Source organism: Triticum dicoccoides, chromosome 3A (assembly GCF_002162155.2).
Source record: "Triticum dicoccoides isolate Atlit2015 ecotype Zavitan chromosome 3A, WEW_v2.0, whole genome shotgun sequence".
In the NCBI taxonomy this organism is placed as follows: domain Eukaryota; kingdom Viridiplantae; phylum Streptophyta; class Magnoliopsida; order Poales; family Poaceae; genus Triticum; species Triticum dicoccoides.
Genome location: NC_041384.1, coordinates 20,215,706 through 20,237,920, shown reverse-complemented (window position 1 = coordinate 20,237,920; position 22,215 = coordinate 20,215,706).

Sequence of the window (22,215 nt, the reverse complement as noted above, 5' to 3'; positions counted from 1 at the left end):
CAACCCAACAAGTACCTTCGGAGACACCTGTAGAGCACCTTTATAATCACCCAGTTATGTTGTGACGTTTGGTAGCACACAAAGTGTTCCTCCGGTAAACGGGAGTTGCATAATCTCATAGTCATAGGAACATGTATAAGTTATGAAGAAAGCAATAGCAACAAACTAAACGATCTAGTGCTAAGCTAACGGAATGGGTCAAGTCAATCACATCATTCTCCTAATGATGTGATCCTGTTAATCAAATGACAACTCATGTATATGGTTAGGAAACATAACCATCTTCGATCAACGAGCTAGTCAAGTAGAGGCATACTAGTGACACTCTGTTTGTCTATGTATTCACACATGTATTATTTTTCCGTTTAATACAATTCTAGCATGAATGATAAACATTTATCAAGATATAAGGAAATAAATAATAACTTTATTATTGCCTCTAGGCATATTTCCTTCAGTCTCCCACTTGCACTAGAGTCAATAATCTAGTTCACATCGCCATGTGATTTAACATCAATAGTTCACATTACCATGTGATTAATACCCATAGTTCACATCGTCATGTGACCAACACCCAAAGGGTTTACTAGAGTCAATAATCTAGTTCACATTGCTATGTGACTAATACCCAAAGAGTACTAAGGTGTGATCATGTTTTGCTTGTGAGGGAAGTTTAGTCAACGGGTCTGCCACATTCAGATCCGTATGTATTTTGCAAATTTCTATGTCAAGAATGCTCTGCACGGAGCTACTCTAGCTAATTGCTCCCACTTTAAATATGTATCCAGATTGAGACTTTGAGTCATCTGGATCAGTGTCAAAACTTGCATTGATGTAACCCTTTACGACGAACCTTTTGTCACCTCCATAATCGAGAAACATATCCTTATTTCACTAAGGATAATTTTGACCAATGTCCAGTGATCTACTCCTAGATCACTATTGTACTCCCTTGTCAAACTCAGGGCAGGGTATACAATAGGTCTGATACACAACATGGCATACTTTATAGAACCTATGGCTAAGGCATAGGGAATGACTTTCATTCTCTCTCTATCTTCTGCCGTGGTCGGGTTTTGAGTCTTACTCAACTTCACACCTTGTAACACAGGCAAGAACTCCTTCTTTGACTGTTCCATTTTGAACTACTTCAAAATCTTGTCAAGGTATGTACTCATTGAAAAACTTATCAAGCATCTTGATCTATCTCTATAGATCTTAATGCTCAATATGTAAGCAGCTTCACCGAGGTCTTTCTTTGAAAAACTCCTTTCAAACATTCCTTTATGCTTTGCAGAATAATTCTACATTATCTCCGATCAACAATATGTCATTCACATATACTTATCAGAAATGTTGTAGTGCTCCCACTCACTTTCTTGTAAATACAGGCTTCACCACAAGTCTGTATAAAACTATATGCTTTGATCAACTTATCAAAGTGTATATTCCAACTCCGAGATGCTTGCACCAGTCCATAGATGGATCACTGGAGCTTGCATATTTTGTTAGTACCTTTAGGATTGACAAAACCTTCTGGTTGTATCATATACAACTCTTCTTTAATAAATCCATTAAGGAATGCAATTTTGTTTATCCATTTGCCAGATTTCATAAAATGCGGCAATTGCTAACATGATTCGGACAGACTTAAGCATAGATACGAGTGAGAAACTCTCATAGTAGTTAACACCTTGAACTTGTCGAAAACCTTTTTGCGACAATTCTAGCTTTGTAGATAGTAACACTACTATCAGCGTCCGTCTTCCTCTTGAAGATCCATTCAATCTCAATGGCTCGCCAATCAATGGGCAAGTCAATCAAAGTCCATACTTTGTTCTCATATATGGATCTCATCTCAGATTTCATGGCCTCAAGCCATTTTGCGGAATCTGGGCTCATCATCGCTTCCTCATAGTTCCTAGGCTCATCATGGTCAAGTAACATGACCTCCAGAACAGGATTACCGTACCACTCTAGTGCGGATCTCACTCTAGTTTACCTACGAGGTTCGGTAGCAACTTGATCTGAAGTTACATGATCATCATCATTAGCTTCCTCACTAATTGGTGTAGTAGTCACAGGAACATATTTCTGTGATGAACTACTTTCCAATAAGGGAGCAGGTACAATTACCTCATCAAGTTCTACTTTCCTCCCACTCACTTCTTTCGAGAGAAACTCCTTCTCTAGAAAGGATCCATTCTCAGCAACGAATATATTGCCTTCAGATCTGTGACAGAAGGTGTACCCAACATTTTCTTTTGGGTATCCTATGAAGACGCACTTCTCCGATTTGGGTTTGAGCTTATCAGGTTGAAACTTTTTCACATAAGCATTGCAACCTCAAACTTTAAGAAATGACAGCTTAGGTTTCTTGCCAAACCATAGTTCATACGGTGTCATCTCAACGGAGTTAGATGGTGCCATATTTAACGTGAATGTAGCTGTCTCTAATGCATAACTCCAAAACAATAGCGGTAAATCAGTAAGAGACGTCATAGATCGCACCATATCTAACAAAGCACGGTTACGACGTTCCGACACACCATTACACTGTGGTGTTCCAGGTGGCGTGAGTGGTGAAACTATTTCACATTGTTTTAACTGAAGGCCAAACTCGTAACTCAAATATTTTACTTCTGCGATCATATCGTAGAAACTTTTATTTTGTTACTATGATTCTCCACTTCACTCTGAAATTCTTTGAACTTTTCAAATGTTTCAGACTTGTGTTTCATCAGGTAGATATACTCATATCTGCTCAAATCATCTGTGAAGATCAGAAAATAATGATACCTGCTGCGAGCCTCAATATTCATCGGAGCACATACATCAGTATGCTTGATTTCCAACAAATCTGTTGCTTGCTGCATTGTTCCGGAGAACGGAGTCTTAGTCATCTTGCCCATGAGGCATGGTTCGCAAGCATCAACTGATTCATAATCAAGTGATTCCAAAAGTCCATCAGCATGGAGTTTCTTCATGCGCTTTATACCAATATGACCTAAACGGCAATACCACAAATAAGTTGCACTATCATTATTAACTTTGCATCTTTTGGTTTCAATATTATGAATATGTGTATCACTACGATCGAGATCCAACGAACCATTTTCATTGGGTGTGTAACCATATAAGGTTTTATTCATGTAAACAGAACAACAATTTATTCTCTTACTTAAATGAATAACCGTATTGCAATAAACATGGTCAAATCATATTCATGCTCAACGCAAACACCAAATAACACTTATTTAGGTTCAACACTAATCCCGAAAGTATAGGGAGTGTGCGATGATGATCATATCAATCTTGGAACCATTTCCAATACACATCGTCACTTCACCCTTAACTAGTCTCTGTTCATTCTGCAACTCCCGTTTTGAGTTACTATTCTTAGCAACTAAACTAGTATCAAATACTGAGGGGTTGCTATAAACACTAGTAAAGTACACATCAATAAACATGTATATCAAATATACATATGTTCACTTTGACATCCTTCTTATCCGCCAATTACTTGGGGTAGTTCCGCTTCTAGTGACCAGTCCCTTTGCAGTAGAAGCACTCAGTTTCAGACTTAGGTCCAGACTTGGGTTTTTCACTTGAGCAACAACTTGCTTGCCGTTCTTCTTGAAGTTCCCCTTTCTTCCCTTTGTCCCTTTACTTGAAACTAGTGGTTTTGTTTACCATCAACACTTGATGCTTTTCTTAATTTCTACCTTCATCGATTTCAGCATCACGAAGAGCTTGGGAATTGTTTCCGTTATCCCTTGCATATTATAGTTCATCACGAAGTTCTACTAACTTGGTGATGGTGACTAGAGAATTCTGCCAATCACTATTTTATCTGGAAGATTAACTCCCACTTGATTCAAGCGATTGTAGTACCCAGACAATCTGAGCACATGCTCACTGCTTGAGCTATTCTCCTCCATCTTTTAGCTATAGAACTTGTTGGAGACTTCATATCTCTCAACTCGGGTATTTGCTTGAAATATTAACTTCAACTCCTGGAACATCTCATATGGTCCATGACGTTCAAAACGTCTTTGAAGTCCCGATTCTAAGCCGTTAAGCATGGTGCACTAAACTATCAAGTAGTCATCATATTGAGCTAGCCAAACGTTTAGAACGTCTGCATCTGCTCCTACAATAGGTCTGTCACCTAGCGGTGCATCAAGGACATAATTCTTCTGTGCAGCAATGAGGATAATCCTCAGATCACGGATCCAATCCGCATCATTGCTACTAACATTTTTCAACTTAGTTTTCTCTAGGAACATATAAAAAATAAACAGGGAGCAATATCACGAGCTATTGATCTACAACATAGATATGCTAATACTACGAGGACTAAGTTCATGATAAATTAAAGTTCAATTAATCATATTACTTAAGAACTCCCACTTAGAAAGACATCCCTCTAATCTTCTAAGTGATCACGTGATCCAAATCAACTAAACCATAACCGATCATCACGTGAAATGGAGTAGCTTTCAATAGTGAACATCAATATGTTGATCATATCTACTATATGATTCACGCTCGACCTTTCGGTCTCAGTGTTCCGAGACCATATCTGCATATGCTAGGCTCGTCAAGTTTAGCCTGAGTATTCTGCGTGTGCAAAACTGGCTTGCACCCGTTGTAGATGGACGTAGAGCTTATCACGCCCGATCATCACGTGGTGTATGGGCACGACAAACTTTGGCAACGGTGCATACTCAGGGAGAACACTTTTATCTTGAAATTTAGTGAGAGATCATCTTATAATGCTACCGTCAATCAAAGCAAGATAAGATGCATAAAAGATAAACATCACATGCAATCAATATAAGTGATATGATATGGCCATCATCATCTTGTGCTTGTGATCTCCATCTCTGAAGCACCGTCATGATCACCATCGTCACCGGCGCGACACCTTGATCACCATTGTAGCATCGTTGTCGTCTCGCCAATCTTATGCTTCCACGACTATCGCTACCGCTTAGTGATAAGTAAAGCATTACAACGCAATTGCATTGCATATAATAAAGCGACAACCATATGGCTCCTGCCAGTTGCCGATAACTCGGTTACAAAACATGATCATCTCATACAATAAAATTTAGCATCATGTCTTGACCATATCACATCACAACATGCCCTGCAAAAACAAGTTAGACGTCCTCTACTTTGTTGTTGCAAGTTTTACGTGGCTGCTACGGGCTTAAGCAAGAACCGTTCTTACCTATGCATCAAAACCACAATGATAGTTTGTCAAGGTGGTGTTGTTTTAACCTTCGCAAGGACCGGGTGTAGCCACACTCAGTTCAACTAAAGTTGGAGAAACTGACACCCGCCAGCCACCTGTGTGCAAAGCACGTCGGTAGAACCAGTCTCGCGTAAGCGTACGCGTAATGTCGGTCCGGGCCGCTTCATCCAACAATACCGCCGAAGTGTGACATGCTGGTAAGCAGTATGACTTATATCGCCCACAACTCACTTGTGTTCTACTCGTGCATATTACGTCAACGCATAAAACCTAGGCTCGAATGCCACTGTTGGGGAACCTAGTAATTTCAAAAAAAATCCTACGCACACGCAAGATCATGGTGATGCATAGCAATGAGAGGGGAGAGTGTTGTCTACGTACCCTCGTAGACCGGCAACGGAAGCGTTGACACAACATAGAGGAAGTAGTCGTACGTCTTCCCGATCCGACCGATCCAAGTACCGAACGTACGACACCTCCGAGTTCTGCACACGTTCAACTCGGTGACGTCCCTCGAGTTCCGATCCAGCAAAACCTTGAGGGAGAGTTTCGTTAGCATGACGGCGTGATGATGGTGATGATGTTCTACCGACGCAGGGCTTCGCCTAAGCACCACTACGATATGACCGAGGTGGAATATGGTGGAAGGGGGCACCGCACACGGCTAAGGAACGATCACGAAGATCAACTTGTGTGTCATGGGGTGCCCCTTGCCCCCGTATATAAAGGAGGGAGAGGGGGAGGTGCGGCCGGCCCTAGGGGTGCGCCTGGAGGAGTCCTACTCCCGGTGGGAGTAGGACTCCTCCCTCTTGCCTTGTTGGAAAAGGAAGGGGGAAGGGAGAAAGAGGAAAGGGGGGCGCCGCCCCCCCTTCCTTGTCCTATTCGGACTAAGGGGGGAGGGAGCACGCGGCCTGCCCTGGCTGGCCCTACTCTTCTCCCTTATGGCCCATGTAGGCCCAATAACCCCCGGGGGGGTTCCGGTAACCCCTCGGTACTCCGGTAAAATCCTGATTTCACCCGGAACGTTTCCGATATCCAAATATAGGCTTCCAATATATCAATCTTTATGTTCGACCATTTCAAGACTCCTTGTCATGTCCGTGATCACATCCGGGACTCCAAACAACCTTAGGTACATCAAAACACAAAAACCCTAATTATGATCGTCACCAAATTTTAAGCGTGCGGACCCTACGGGTTCGAGAACTATGTAGACATGACCGAGACACGTCTCCGGTCAATAACCAATAGTGGAACCTGGATGCTCATATTGGCTCCTACATATTCTACGAGGATCTTTATCGGTCAGACCGCATAACAACATACGTTGTTCCCTTTGTCATCGGTATGTTACTTGCCCGAGATTCGATTGTCGGTATCTTAATACCTAGTTCAATCTCGTTACCGGTAAGTCTCTTTACTCGTTCCGTAATACATCCCACAACTAACTTATTAGTTGCAATGCTTGCAAGGCTTGAGTGATGTGCATTACCGAGAGGGCCCAGAGATACCTCTCCGACAATCGGAGTGACAAATCCTAATCTCGAAATACGCCAACCCAACGAGTACCTTCGGAGACACCTGTAGAGCACCTTTATAATCACCCAGTTACGTTGTGATGTTTGGTAGCACACAAAGTGTTCCTCCGGTAAACGGGAGTTGCATAATCTCATAGTCATAGGAACATCTATAAGTTATGAAGAAAGCAATAGCAACAAACTAAACGATCAAGTGCTAAGCTAACGGAATTGGTCAAGTCAATCACATCATTCTCCTAATGATGTGACCCCGTTACTCAAATGACAACTCATGTCTATGGTTAGGAAACATAACCATCTTCGATCAACGAGCTAGTCAAGTAGAGGCATACTAGTGACACTCTGTTTGTCTATGTATTCACACATGTATTATGTTTCCGTTTAATACAATTCTAGCATGAATAATAAACATTTATCATGATATAAGGAAATAAATAATAACTTTATTATTGCCTCTAGGGCATATTTCCTTCACTTACAAACATGAAGTGCAGGAAGTCTTCAAACGATTTTCCTCGAGGGCTTCAACCAACTTTGGTGTGAAGATCAAGCACATCAGAAGTGACAATGGCACTAAGTTCAAGAATTCTAGTCTCGATGACTATCTTGATGAACTTGGTATTACTCATGAGTTATCTGCTCCTTATACTCCTCAGCAGAACGGCGTCGTGGAGCGTAAGAACAGGACTCTTGCTGAGATGGCTTGCACTATGCTTGATGAATACAAAACGCCTCGTCGGTTCTGGACTGAGGCAATTGATACTGCGTGCCACATCATCAACAGAGTATATCTTCACAAATTCTTCAAGAAAACTGCCTATGAACTCCTCACTGATAAGAAACCCAATGTAAGTTATTTCAAAGTCTTTGGTGCTAAATGTTGGTTTAGAGATCCTCATCACAACTCAAAATTTGCACCGAAAGCACATGAAGGTTTTATGCTTGGTTACGGAAAGGACTCGCACACCTACAGAGTCTTCAACAACGTTCTTCACAAGGTTGTTGAAACTGTAGATGTGCGGTTTGATGAAACAAATGGCTCGCAAAGAGAGCACCTACCTATTGTGACAGATGAACCAGCACCTGAGGAAACTATCAAGTTCAAGGCTACTGAGGATGTCATTCCCACTGAAGAATTTGCTGAAGAATTTATTCCAGAACATGAAGAACGTCGAGCTAATGCACCTGAAGAAAATGCTGAAGAAAATGATGCTGAAGAAAACGCTGATCAAATTCTTCAATGACAACCAGCTCATCCTCGCATTGCAAAAGAAGTGCATGTTGAAAAGATCATCAATGACATCAAAGCGCCAGGTCCTCTCACACGCTCAAAAGCTTCACATTTGTCTAAATTTTTTGGGCACTATGCTTTTGTCTCTATTACAGAGCCCACTAAGGTAGATGAAGCATTTCTGGAGCCTGAGTGGATTCAGGCCATGCAAGAAGAATTACATCAGTTCGAGCTCAACAATGTTTCGGAACTGGTCAAACGTCCAGATCCTCGCAAGCACAATATCATCGGCACAAAGTGGATCTACCGCAACAAGCAAGATGAAAATGGCCTTGTGGTGAGGAATAAGGCACGGCTTGTAGCTCAAGGCTACACACAGGTTGAAGGAATTGATTTTGATGAAACTTTTGCACCTGTTGCTAGGCTTGAGGCTATTCGCATATTACTTGCTTATGCTAACCATCATGATATCACTTTATATCAAATGGGTGTGAAAAGTGCATTCCTCAGTGGTAAGCTTGAGGAAGAAGTATATGTTGCTCAACCCCCAGGTTTTGAAGATCCAAAGAATACCGACAAAGTCTTCAGACTCAACAAAGCCCTTTATGGCCTCAAGCAGGCCCCACGGGCGTGGTATGATACTTTAAAGGAATTCCTCATGACGAAAGGCTTCAAACCCGGTTCACTCGACCCTACTCTTTTCACTAAATCTTATGATGGTGAATTGTTTATGTGCCAAATATATGTTGACGATATTATCTTTGCCTGTACTGACCAACGTTATAGTGATGAATTTGCCTATATGATGAGTGAAGAATATCAAATGTCTATGATGGGAGAGTTGAAATTCTTCTTAGGTCTTCAAATTCGTCAACAACGCAATGGCATATTCATATCTTAGGAGAAATACCTCAAGGATGTACTGAGGAAATTCGGCATGCAAGATTGCAAAGGCGTCAAAATTCCTATGCCCACAAATGGCCATCTGTGCACTGATGAAAATGGTATTGACCTCGATCAAAAGGTATACCGCTCCATGATTGGTTCTTTATTGTACTTATGTGCATCTAGGCCAGATATAATGCTTAGTGTTTGCATGTGTGCCCGATTTCGAGCTACACCGAAGGAATCACACCATAAGGCTGTGAAACATATTCTTCGATATCTAGCTCACACACCCACACTTGGATTATGGTACCCCAAGGACTCGGCTCTTGATCTCATTGGATATTCTGACTTTGACTATGTTGGTGATCGTGTGGACCGCAAGTCAACATCTGGTACATGTCATTTCCTCGGACGATCTTTGGTCTGTTGGTCCTCAAAGAAACAGAACTGCGTTTCACTATCTACTGCTGAAGCTGAGTACATTGCCGCTGGTTCTTGCTGTGCTCAATTGCTATGGATGAAGCAAACTCTCAAGGACTATGACGTCAACATGAAGAATGTGCCTCTCTTCTGTGACAATGAGAGTGCTATCAAGATTGCTCACAACCCAGTTCAGCACTCGAAGACAAAGCACATTCAGATTCGTCATCGTTTTCTTCGTGATCATGTGTTGAAGGGCGACATTTCTATTGAGCATGTGAAGACTGAAGAACAGCTAGCCGATATTTTCACAAAGCCCTTGGATGAGAAGAGATTTAGCGAATGTTCTTTGAAAAAGGACACTCATCCTAACACTTATGCAAAATTGATGACTTAGATGTGCAACACATGAAGAAACGTGTTTCTTCAATCAATGACGAATAACACTCTTAGTGTGAAGAAATTAACGAAGAATTTGATTCTCAGAACCCTACGATAATTGTACGCGGTGTCTGAAATCATCATTCTTATACGGTGGGTCACGCCACCACCAAAAGTTGAAATTCCTCAATTATTCATATTCTTCAACTTTACATTGTCTTCACTATTTCCCTCATTTTTCTTCATTGGCTATATATATATAAGTTTATGTCCTCTACAGCATTCACTTATTGCTAATTCTTCAAGTTGGTTCTTCTGCTAAGTGAATGTGATCGGACCCTTCCCCCTCTATGCTATACTCAATCTAATCTATTCACAAATTCTTCATGTGTGTTCTATTTGAAACTCGTTTAAAATCTTCACGGTGTCCTTGTCAGCTGAAGAAATTGCGAACGGAACTTTAAAATCTATCTTATCGAAATTTTTGGATTTGCCGCTCAAACCGTTCCGCATCCCACGTTACACTTATCCACTCACCCACGATCGCACACGATCTCCACCTCTCAGTACGTGGGTGACACATGTCAAGCGAATGAGAAGGGTCAGGGGCACGTTCGTCCAATTTCTTCGGGCGAGCAATTTTTCACCGTGGCTATAAATACCCCTCCTTCCCTTCCTCACTTCTTTTACTCCGCTCGATCTCTCTCTCTCCAGCTCGAGCTTCTCAAACCCTAGCGCCGTCTCTACTTCATCGCCACCGGTGAGGAAGAGCTTCACTGCCTCGACCTTGTCGCCGACATACTCGCGCCGACCGCAGAAATCTTCACACCGCCGCCACCGTAGCCGTCTTCCTCCGCCAAGTTAGGGCGTGGAAGATCTGCACAGACGAGCTTCACATCTCCTTACTCCAGTTCGTCGTGTTCTTCGTCCGGGGTAATTAAAAGTTACTTTTACTACCCTCGTTGATTCGAATGATTATCTTCAAAATCTTCAAAGGTGTTTTTCTTCATAGTTTCACACACTAAATACCTCACAAGTCATCTGTTCTTGATTCGTTTCTCTAAGCATCATTTTTCTTCAAGATTCCTCAATTGTGTGGATCTTCGATCTATACAACTCTGGAACCTAAGACAAAGAACGCTTAGTGAAATTCTTCAAGACTCATCTGGTCAAATTCCTCATACTTGTTCTTTTGAAAAACCCTCTGAGAACGCATATGACCTCTCCAAATTCCTCGCAACTATACTCTGTTCACAGGTACACATGTCAGCTGCTGAATCACTAGGTTCTCATCAACTTAACTCATTTGCAGCGTTCCTCGAAGAAAAGTTGCATACTTCTTCAGAGAATTCAATTGTTCAAATTCCTCAACTGAAGAAAATGGCTGACTGTAAGAAGCCACAGAAGGGAGGAAAGAGGCCTGAGGTAAATACAGCATTTGAGATCCCTGATGAAATATATGCTGGGTACTGCACACCTACTGAGGAAACCAAGAATGAGCGCAAAGTGCGCATTCAGAAGATAGAGAGGAGATGGGCAAGAGAATGGAGGGAGTATAGATATGTCACTCCTAAGTATATGAAGAAATTCGCACTCAATCCTCCATTCCCAAGAGCTACATTGGCACCTGGCCAAATCGCTGATCCCACCAACCTCAAGCGCGGTGAGGACTATCCTGATGAATGGGCCAAGCGCCAAGCCAAGTTGGCTAAGCAAGCCAAAGAAGCAGTGAGGAAATTCAGTAAAGACTCTGCTGCTGCTGCTGCCTCTGCTGAGGCCTTTGCTGTCAAGCCAAAGAAGGCTATGTCAAAGAGGCCTGCGCGCAAGCCAAGTGCTTCACCAACGATGCCCTCAAGGCCAAGTTCCTCAGCAATGCCCTCACGGCCAGAATCCTCAAAGCCCTCACGACCAATTCCTCATGCTGCTCCTGTTCCTCCAAAGTCCTCAGCTCCTCCGCCTAAGCCCTCAGTTGTTCCGACTAAATCCTCAGCACCTGTGCATCTCGCCTCATGCCAAAGGACTGCAGGCATCTCCATTGCCTCAGGTGTCTCAGCTAGTTCCTCAGAAGCACCAAGTTCCTCAGCTGGCCCCTCACTGCTGAAGACAAAGGCCACTGCTGGACGAGGTCCTCACCCAAGTCCTCAAAAGAAACAACTCGCTTTCCAAGTACCGTCTGAAGAAGACGAAGCTGATGATGATGAACTTGCAGAAATCATCACAGACGGGCAAGTCAGGGCCGCTAGAGCCAAAGGATCAGAGGTGCCACTGCTTTTGGATCCCAAGTTGATCCTCGACTACATTGATGTCTGGCACAAGGACCCCAACACTCCCATGCCTGACTTCAAGCTGACTCCTGGCCAAAGTCCAATGCTGACCCACTTCATTAAAGAAGAAAAGTGCAAATTTGAGAAGGCCAGGCAGATCAAGAAATCGCAGTACAAGAAAGAGCGCTATCTGAAGAAAAACATTGTCTCTATGACAACTGAAGAACTTGGCACTATCCAGACTGAGATCAAGAAACTCAGTGATGACTTTGACGCATATCGCGCTGATTGGCTTGGAGCCAAGGTTAGTTTTGTGAAACTTGCGGATAACTTCACTTCCAATGTTGCAGCCCCAACGCAACAGGAAATTCCTCAGGATGAAGCATCTGCTCAGCCTACTGAAGAAAATGCCAGCACCGCTGACGACAATCAGGCTGCTGAAGAAAATATGAGTTTCAGGGCTGATGACTGCATTCCAGCCGCTGAAGAAATTGCTAGGGCACCCACTAGTGGTGCGCCTGAAGAAAATGAAGAACTCAGGGCAACTGCATCAGTTGTGCCTGAAGAAAATCAACCAGATTCCTCAGCTGCTCCTGCACCAACTTCAACTCCAATCATTCCATTTGCATCAGATGTGAAGAAGACCAAGGCTGCAGAGCATGCTGCAGTGAAGAAAAGGAAAGCATCAGTTGCTTCAGATTCTTCAGCTCCGAAGAAAATGAAGCCTATGACAAGTTCATTTGCAAATCCGATTGATGTTGTTCCCATCTCAACCAGGCCATCAAAGGACCTTGTTCCTTTTGATGAAGAATATGTGATCCCCAGCGGATCAGATGAAGAAACTCCTTCTGCTGCTTCATCTGAACCGTTGGATGAAGAAATTGAAGTGGATGCGATCCCTTAAACACCTATCATCTCCTCGCCTATGCCTCAGTTCACAGCTGAAGAGGCTGGCGTTGAAGAAATGGAAGATGAAGATGTGGACGTTGGCTGCTCCACACCAGTAATCAGTGATGAATTCTGGAAAAGTCAGCATCCAAACTCTCCAATGTTCACCCCTCTACGGCAAATTCCTCAGTCCCCCACACAAACTGTACAAATGGGCTCTGAAGAAACTTATCCCACTACATCTATCCATGAGGAAATTCCAGCCACTAGCGCTGAAGAAACTGCTGCTGCTGAACAACGAACGACGTAGACTGCCACTGAGGAGGAACCAGAAATTCCTCAGCCTGAAGAACCTGCGATTGAGATTCCTGAGGTCGTGATGCAACTCACTGACACTCCTCTGCTGAAGCCAAAGGATCCATTCTCACGCAAGCAAAAAGTTCAAGACTGATGATTTCTTCGGCGAGCACGTATTCTTTGAAGATTACAACCCTTATAACTCTGCTCGCATTAGGAAGAGGCGTTTCTGGACTACTAGTCAAGCAAATTTCTATTCCTCGGTGTTGTTCAACAAGGAGAAGATCTTCTACCATGAGCATATTCCTCACGTGGATATGGAATCTCTGCCGTGCTTTGCACCAGTCCTCAGTGTTCTTCATGACGTTGGACTGCTAAACTTTTGCTCTGACATCTGCGATTGGAATGAAGAACTGATTCTTCAATTCTATGCAACGCTGCACATCACCGGAGATGCTGAAGATGTGAATTCATGGGTGCTGGACTGGATGTCTGAAAACACTCGCTACACTGTACAAGCCTCTGAATTGTTTCATGCTCTACCACTCAGTCCTCCCGTTGAAGAAGCTCGCTGCATCTACAGTGAACCTGAGCTCACACATCATTACATGCAGGTGCTGATGAAACCTTTGAAGCTAGGTCAAGCACCAAGAACCAAATTCCTCATGAAGGAATTGTTGTACGTGCCAAGAACTGTCTATCGTATTCTTACGAGGACAATCAGTCCTATCAAAGGCCACGACTCATCTGATGAGGAAATTGTTGGCATCATGAAGAATCTGGTATTCAACATCGTTCATGACATTCCTGTCAATTATCACGATTTCTTCATGAGGACTATGGCAAATGTTACACTATCTCTGTTTGAGCTAAAGCCTTATGCACCTTGGATTATGAGATTCCTCAGGACAAGGTCTTCACTCACCTACAAAGCTGATTTCCAGAATCACCTCAGCTACTTGCCCCCAATTGAAGTCCTCAAGCAGACATATTCCTCAGTTGATGGAAAGGGCAAGGCACCGGCTGTAATAGATGAAGGCATTCGTCCATTGGATGGACAGTTTCGCAAAGCTGCATCTTTTTCCACCAATGATGACTCTACCACACATGACTCTGCCAATGCACCCAAGTCCACTCCACAAGCCACTGCTCCGGTCGGGATGACTGACCGTGAACTTCTGCTTAGTCTTCACCAGAAGGTGGATCGAAATCACAAATGGGTTAAGCATCAGTTTGGTTCACTTCTTCACAACATGACTGCTACACACAATGCAGTGAAGAAAAACCACTACTACCTCCATCAAGTTTTTGGTCGCACCTGGGCAATCCTGTCACATCTGTATGGTGAAGACGATCTGAAGAAAATGGGGCTCAAACAAGATTTTGACTGGTCTGCACCTCCACCGAAGAAATTCAAGAATGTCAAGGTTCCTTCTCTGGCGGCCAGCTCATATTCTTCATCGCGCGACACTGATGAACATGAAGACTTGGACGGCACTGCGGCAGGCCCTACTACAACAAACGACCCCAACAACACTGGCGCTCCTTCACAACTTGAATTTCTTCAGGGCGTTTGTCCTCATATTCGATCCTTTTGGTCATTTGATGACAAAGGGGGAGAATTTTGAGTTAGTCTTCAAGCGGGTCTTTTTATATGGGCGTTTTTTTGTTAAGTTACAACTCTCGTTCTTCTGAGACTTTATTGGATCGAGTTGTAAACTTAAAACCGATGGTGCTCTGATACTTTTGATATGTTTTGCTACATGCTTATTCCTCATATATGCTAATGCACGCATGCTGAATTACATCAGTCACCATATTTCATCATGCATTTCAAGTTCTTCATTGTGATATGTCAAATGCGTGTATGAATTACAAGATATAGGGGAGATCTCCATGATTCAATTCTTCAAGTGTGCATTGCTTCAAAAGCAAATTCCTCACTATGCACATCTTCAGGGGGACCTCTTCTATATCTTGCAATCAAATTCCTCAATATCAGTATTTACACTTCATATGTTTATCCCCGTTGAAAACTTAACCTATATTGTCATCAATCACCAAAAAGGGGGAGATTGTAAGTGCATCTAGTGCTCCTTAGTGATGTTGGCGTATTGAAGACTTATAGGTTAAAGGACTAATGTGTTTGTGAGTGTACACAGGTCTATAAGTCTATGAGGAGTTTGATATTCACTGAGAAAGTCGACCCCTAAAAATGAAGTTCTTCGACTGAAGACTTTGGATCACTGAAGACTTTGAAAGTGAAGAAATTGGTGTGACCTTGAAGACTTGGTATTCGTTCGAGGAATATGAAGCGTGAAGACTTTTGTTTTCGTAGTTTCATTTTCTCTTTCTTGAGTCATAGGAAACACCGTACTGTTAAAGGGGGTCGAGGAAATACTAAGGAAAATTGCCATGTGATGCTCAACTCAAAATCCTACACCTACCAATTCCTTCGAGTGAAGCCATTGGAAATTTCATACAGTCCAGTCATATTCTTCAGTGATAGAGATGAAGTTCTTCTAGTCTCTGAGGAATTTGTTCTAACTGAGGAGTTAGGAATTCGCCAGTGCGGATTTCCTACATAGTGAGGAACATGATAGCCCTGAGCATTTTGCTACTCAAAATTCTGACCGTTGCTGTGCTATGCGCTAGCTGTACCAAAATATCTATCCACCTAACGGTCATATCATTGAAGAGCATTTATGTCTTATCATGTCGGGCTGCTCCCTAGGCTATAAATAGCCGCCCCCTACAACCACTAGCTGGTTGGCTGCTCCAAGAGAAACTGACACTTGTCATTTGAGAGCAACCCATCCTCCGAGGACTTTGAGCGAAAATCATCGAGTGAGGAAAAAACCCAAACCCCAAACACCTACAAACCCCAAGTGATTGAGCATCACTGAAGAGATTGATCCTGCGTGGATCCGACGCTTGTTACCTTTGAAGACCGTGCTTCTTCTAGACGGTTAGGCGTCATGGTCTAGAGCATCCAAGAGGAATTATGGATCGCCGAGTGACCAAGTGTGTGAAGGTTTGGAAGTCGCCTGAAGACTTACCACGAGTGATTGGACGAGGTCTGTGTGACCTTAGTTCAAGGAGAATATGGTGAGGACTGGGTGTCCTGAGCTGCGTGTTCAGGACTGGGTGTCCGGGACTGTGTGTCCTCGAGTTTAAATACTCAATCGCTCCAACCAGACGTACAACTGAGACAGCAGTTGGAACTGGTCTACCAAATCATTGTCTTCACCAAGCTTACTGGTTCTATTTCCTCAACTCTTTCATTTCCTCATAACTGTGTTGTGTGCTTGTTCATATCTATGCTTGAAGACTTTGACTGAAGACTTTCTCAATTTCCCCAGTTTAATTTCTTCAGTCTGTTTGTCTTCATCCTGTGTTATCCTGTGCTTACGCTTCTGTACTGTGTGCCTGTCTTCATTTCATCATGATGACTATGCTTGTATTCTGTTATGTTTACTTTTGAGTACTCATTCCGCTGCTAGTAGTTCTTCGCTAAGGAATTTCCTCACCGGCAAATTCCTCGGTGAAGAATTTCATAAAAATCGCCTATTCACCCCCCTCTAGTCGATATAACGCACTTTCAGAAAGCGCAGTACAAAAAGGAGCGCTATCTGAAGAAAAACGTTATCTCTATGACAACTGAAGAACTTGTCACTACTCAATCTGAAATCAAGAAACTCAGTGATGAATTTGACGCATACCATGCTGATTGGTTTGGAGCCAAGGTTCGTTTTGTGAAATTTGCGGATAACTTCACTTCCAATGTTGCTCCGCCAACGCAACAGGAAGTTCCTCAGGCTGAAGCATCCGCTCAGCCGACTGAAGAACATGCCAGCACCGCTGATGAAAATCAGACTGCTTAAGAAAATGTGAGTTCCAGGGCTGATAACTGCATTCCAGCCGCTGAAGAAATTGCCAGGGCATCCACTAGTGGTGCGCCTGAAGAAACTGAAGAAATCAGGGCAACTGCATCAGTTGTGCCTGAAGAAAATCAACCAAATTCCTCTGCTCCTCCTGTGCCAACACCAACTCCGATCCTTCCATTTGCATCAGATGTTAAGAAGACCAAGGCTGCAAAGCATGCAGCAGTGAAGAAAAGGAAAGCATCAGCTACTTCAGATTCTTCAGCTCCGAAGAAGATGAAGCCTTTGACCAGTTCATTTGCTAATCCCATTGATGTTGTTCCAATCTCAACCATGTCATCAAAGGACATTGTTCCTTTTGGTGAAGAATATGAGATCCGTAGCGGATCTGATGAAGAAAATCATTCTGCTGCTTCGTCAGAGCAGATTAATAAAGAAATTGAAGTGGATACGATCCCTTCAACACCTGTCATCTCCTCGCCCATGCATCAATTCACAGCTGAAGAGGCTAGCGTTGAAGAAATGGAAGATGAAGATGTGGACGTTGGCTGCTCCACACCCGTAATAAGTGATGAATTCTGGTGAAGTCAGCATCCAAACTCTCCAATGTTCACACCGTTGTAGAAAATACCTCAGTCCCCCGCACAAACTGTTCAAATGGGCTCTGAAGAAACTCACCCCACTTCATATGTACATGAGGAAATTCCAGCCACTAGTGCTGAAGAAACTGTTGCTGAACATCTAAAGATGCAGACTGCCACTGAAGAGGAACCAGAAATTCCTCAGCCTGAACAACCTGAGATTGCGATTCCTGAGGTCGTGATGCAACTCACTGACACTCCTCTGCCCAAGCCAAAGGATCCATTCTCACGCAAGCAAAAGTTCAAGGCTGATGATTTCTTCGGTGAGCATGTATTCTTCGAAGACTACAAGCCTTATAACTCTGCTCGCATTAGGAAGAGGCGTTTCTGGACTGCTAGTCAAGACAATTTCTATTTCTCAGTGTTGTTCAACAAAGAGAAAATCTTCTACCATGAGCATATTCCTCACGTGGATATGGAATCTCTGCCGTGATTTGCACCAGTCCTCAGTGTTCTTCATGATGCTGGACTGTTAAACTTTTGCTCTGACATCTGCGATTGGAATGAAGAACCGATTCTTCAATTTTATGCAACGCCACACATTACAGGAGATTCTGAAGATGTGAATTCATGGGTGCTGGACTGGATGTCTGAAAACACTCACTACACTACACCAGCTTCTGAATTGCTTCGTGCCTTACTACTCAGTCCTCCCCTTGAAGAAGCTCATTGCATCTACAGTGAACCTGAGCTTACAAATTACTACATGCAGGTTCTGATGAAACCTTTGAAGCCAGGACAGGCCCCACGAACCAAATTCCTCATGAAGGAATTACTTTATGTGCCCAGAACTGTCTATCGTATTCTTACAAGGACAATAAGTCCTATCAAAGGCCATGACTCATCTGATGAGGAAATTGTTGACATCACGAAGAATCTGGTATTCAACATCGTTCATGGCATTCCTATCAATTATCACGATTTCTTCATGAGGACTCTAGCAAATGTTGCACTGTCTCCATTTGAGCTGAAGCCTTATGCACCTTGGATTATGAGATTCCTCGGGACAAGGTTTTCACTCAACTACAAAGCTAATTTTCAGAATCACCTCAGCTACTTGCCCCCGATTGAAGTTCTCAAGCAGACCTATTCCTTAGTTGATGAAAAGGGTAAGGCACCAGCTGTAATAGATGAAGGCATTCGTCCATTGGATGGAAAGTTTCGCAAAGCTACCTCTTATTCCACCAATAATGACTCTGCCACACATGACTCTGCCAATGCACCCAAGTCTACTCCTCAAGCCACTGCTCCTCGTGTGATGACTGATCGTGAGCTTCTGCTTAGTCTTCACCAGAAGGTGGATCAAAATCATAAATGGGTTAAGAGTCAGTTTGGTTCATTACTTCACAACATGACTGCTACACACAATGCAGTGAAGAAAAACCATTACTACCTCCATGAAGTGTTCGGTCGCACCTGGGCCATTCTGTCACATCTGTATGGTGAAGACGATCTGAAAAAAATGGGTCTCAAGGAAGATTTTGACTGGTCTGCACCTCCACCGAAGAAATTCAAGAAGGTCAAGGTTCCTTCCTTAATGGCCAGCTCATATTCTTCATCGCGCGACACTGATGAAAATGAAGACTTGGACGACACTGCGGCAGGCCCTACTACGACAAACGACCCCAACAACGCTGGCGCTCCTTCATCCACTTGATATTCTTCAGGGGCGTTAGTCCTCATATTCGATCCTTTTGATCATTTGATGACAAAGGGGGAGAATTTTTGAGTTAGTCTTCAAGCGGGTCTTTCTATATGGGCAATTTTTTTCAAGTTACAACTCTCGTTCTTCTGAGACTTTATTGGATCGAGTTGTAAACTTAAACCCGATGGTGCACTGATACTTTTAATATGTTTAACTGCATGCTTATTCCTCATATATGCTAATGCACGCATGCTGAATTACATGAGTCACCATATTTCATCATGCATTTCAAATTCTTCATTGTTATATGTAAAATGTGTGTATAAATTACAAGATATAGGTGGAGATCTCCATGACTTAACTCTTCAAGTGTGCATTGCTTCAAAAGCATATTCCTCACTATGCACATCTTCAGGGGGAGTTCTTCTATATCTTGCAATCAAATTCCTCAATATCAGTATTTACACTTCATATGTTTATCCCCGTTGAAAACTTAACCTATATTGTCATCAATCACCAAAAGGGGGGGATTGTAAGTGCATCTAGTGCCCCTTAGTGATTTTGGTGCATTGAAGACTTATAGGTTAAGGGACTAATGCGTTTGTGAGTGTACACAGGTCTATAAGTCTATGAGGAATTTGATATTTACAGAGAAAGTCGACCCCTAAAAATGAAGTTCTTCGACTGAAGATTTTAAATCTCTGAAGACTTTCTGAAGACTTTGAAAGTGAAGAAATTGGTGTGACCTTGAAGACTTGGTATTAATTCGAGGAACATGAAGCGTGAAGACTTTTGTTTTCGTAGTTTCATTTTCTCTTACTTGAGTCATAGGAAACACCGTACTGTCAAAAGGGGGTCGAGGAAATACTAAGGAAATATTTCCATGTGATGCTCAACTCAAAATCCTACACCTACTAATCCCTTCGAGTGAAGTCATTGGAAATCTCATACAGTCTAGTCATATTCTTCAGCGACAGAGATGAAGTTCTTCTGGTCTCTGATGAATTTGTTCTGACTGAGGAGTTAGGAATTCGCCAGTGCGGATTGCCTACACTGTGAGGAACATGATAGCCTTGAGGACTTTGCTACTCAAAATTCCGATCGTTGCTGTGTTATGCTCCAGCTGTCCCAAAATTTCTATCCACCTAACGGTCATATCATTGAAGGGCATTTATGTCTTATCATGTCGGACTGCTCCATAGTCTATAAATAGCCGCCCCCTACAACCACTAGCTGGTTGGCTGCTCTGAGAGAAACTGACACTTGTCATTTGAGAGCAACCCATCCTCCGAGGACTTTGAGCAAAAATCATCAAGTGAGGAAAAACCCAAAACCCAAACACCTACAAACCCCAAGTGATTGAGCATCACTGAAGAGATTGATCCTGCGTGGATCCGACGCTTGTTACCTTTGAAGACTGTGCTTCTTCCAGACGGTTAGGCGTCATGGTCTAGGGCATCCAAGAGGAATTGTGGATCGCCGAGTGACCAAGTTTATGAAGGTTCGGAAGTCACCTGAAGACTCATCACGAGTGATTGGACGAGGTCTGCGTGACCTTAGTTCAAAGAGAATACGGTGAGGGCTGGGTGTCCTGAGCTGCGTGTTCAGGACTGGGTGTCCGGGACTGTGTGTCCTTGAGTTTAAATACTCAGCCGCTCCAACCAGACGTACAACTAAGACAACAGTTGGAACTGGTCTACCAAATCATTGTCTTCACCAAGCTTACTGGTTCTATTCCCTCAATTCGTTCATTTCCTCATAAATGTGTTATGTGTTTGTTCATATCTGTGTTTGAAGACTTTGACTGAAGACTTTCTCAGTTTAATTTCTTCATGTGTTATCCTGAGCTTACGCTTCCTGTACTCTGTGTCTGTCATCATTTCATCATGATGACTATGCTTGTATTTTGTTGTGTTTACTTTTGAGTACTTATTCCGCTGCTAGTAGTTCTTCGCTAAGGAATTTCCTCACCGGCAAATTCCTCGGTGAAGAATTTCATAAAAATCGCCTATTCATCCCCCTCTAGTGGATATAACGCACTTTCAATGTCGAGCTCTGGTAGCCACTTGGGCTCCAACCTCAACGCCGAGGAGGAGCTGGCCTTCCGTAGTGTGCTGGAGCGGTCCAAGGTAGACACGGGGGCAGCTTCGGATCTGCACTGTCGCAGCTCCTGCGCTGACGTAGGGTGTCGCTGGTTGCCAGCGGAGCCCGACTAGGACGAGCGGCTCCTCACTTGAGTCTATCGCCGGTCGCTGATGACGACAGAGAGGAAGCTCACCAGCTACAGGAGAAGAACGCCAAGGCACTCCGGATTGTCATTGAGCAGCCGGAGCACGAGGCGGCGGAGGCAGTGGCGGAGGCGAATCGAGTGGCCAAGCTCAAGTGGGAACAGGACATGGCCGTCCAGCAGATGAAGGGGCTCATCGTCCTCTTCGAATGCTTGTCCGACGACGATGGCGACCACGGCTCCACCTCCAACAACTCCGATGATCCACCCCTGCCGCACACGCCTACAGTTGCACCGGCGACTGGAAAGGCAAAGGCCCAGGAAGGAAGCTAGCGACGAAGACCCGCCGTGTCCACCTTTAATTTCAATTATTTTTAGTAAAGCGGTTTAAACTTGTCGTCGTTTATTTGGATTATCTGAACTTTGGTGATCTTTTTGGTGATCGAAATGTGCATTTCTATGTCTGATTCTATGTCTCTTTAATGATTCTCATAGTTTTATTGTTGCATGCTTTAATATAAATATAGGTATTGGATATAAGGTACACGGATATCAACGACGCTTTTTGAGAACTGGCCGGTCAATGCCCCCAAACACACCGAACATGTATGCGGACGTTTGAATGGTCGAATTTACGAATCCGGCTGT